This window comes from Bos indicus x Bos taurus, chromosome 8, assembly GCF_003369695.1.
Source record: "Bos indicus x Bos taurus breed Angus x Brahman F1 hybrid chromosome 8, Bos_hybrid_MaternalHap_v2.0, whole genome shotgun sequence".
Classification (NCBI taxonomy): Eukaryota; Metazoa; Chordata; class Mammalia; order Artiodactyla; family Bovidae; genus Bos; species Bos indicus x Bos taurus.
In genome coordinates this window covers 22,984,941-22,985,801 of record NC_040083.1, presented here as the reverse complement: position 1 = coordinate 22,985,801, position 861 = coordinate 22,984,941, and the positions used below count along the sequence as shown (strand labels likewise).

The 861-nt window shown below is 48.4% G+C and overlaps 1 pseudogene; it reads left to right on the top strand.

Moving 5' to 3' along the window:
* The first annotated feature begins 52 nt into the window (after nt 1–52).
* LOC113896991 lies at nt 53–630 on the top strand (annotated as a pseudogene).
* The last annotated feature ends 231 nt before the right edge of the window (nt 631–861 follow it).

The following is an 861-nucleotide window of genomic DNA, read 5'->3' as shown; positions in this document are numbered from 1 at the left end:
CAATGATGATACTGATGATGCTCATCTCTAACCCCATCTCTTCCTCTGAATCCATGAACTGCCTCAGAGCCTTGACTTGGAAAAGCAGGAGACCTTCACATTTGCATCAAATAAACACAATCTCTCTCTTTCCTGTCTGGGCTACAGGAAAGACTTCAGATTCCCTCAGGAGCAGGTGAGTGGCGGCCAGCTCCAGAGGCCCAGGCCTTTTCTGTGCTCCACGAGATGCTCCAGCAGAGCTTCAACCTCTTCCACACAGAGCACGCCTCTGCTGCCTGGGACACCACCCTCCTGGAGCAGCTCTGCACTGGACTCCATCAGCAGCTGGACGACCTTGACGCCTGCCTGGGGCAGGTGATGGAAGAGGAAGACCCTGCCCTGGGAAGGACGGGCCCCACACTGGCCGTGAAGAGGTACTTCCAGGGCATTCATGTCTACCTGAAAGAGAATGAACACAGTGACTGGGGCTGGGAAACTGTCAGAGTGGAAATCACGAGGCACTTTCTGTGTTAACTGTTTCCTAAGAAAACTCAGGAAGTAAGAAGGAACCTGATTCTCAGTGACTCGTGTCCTAGCACAGACTCTTCATTTTCAGTCATTTCCAAAACTCTGATTTCTGCCTTAGCTATGAAATAGTTTGAGTGACATTTGATATTGGCATTAATATTGAGAATATCATATCCATCTGCTTTTAGAATTAGAGGAAATATATCTGATGCCCTGTGGCTGAATGTTATGGAATAACATGTTTTTCTATGAATGTACCTCATTTATTGGAGAAGGGGACCGACAGAGGATGAGATGGCTGGATGGCATCACTGACTCGATGGACGTGAGTCTGAGTGAACTTCGGGAGTTGGT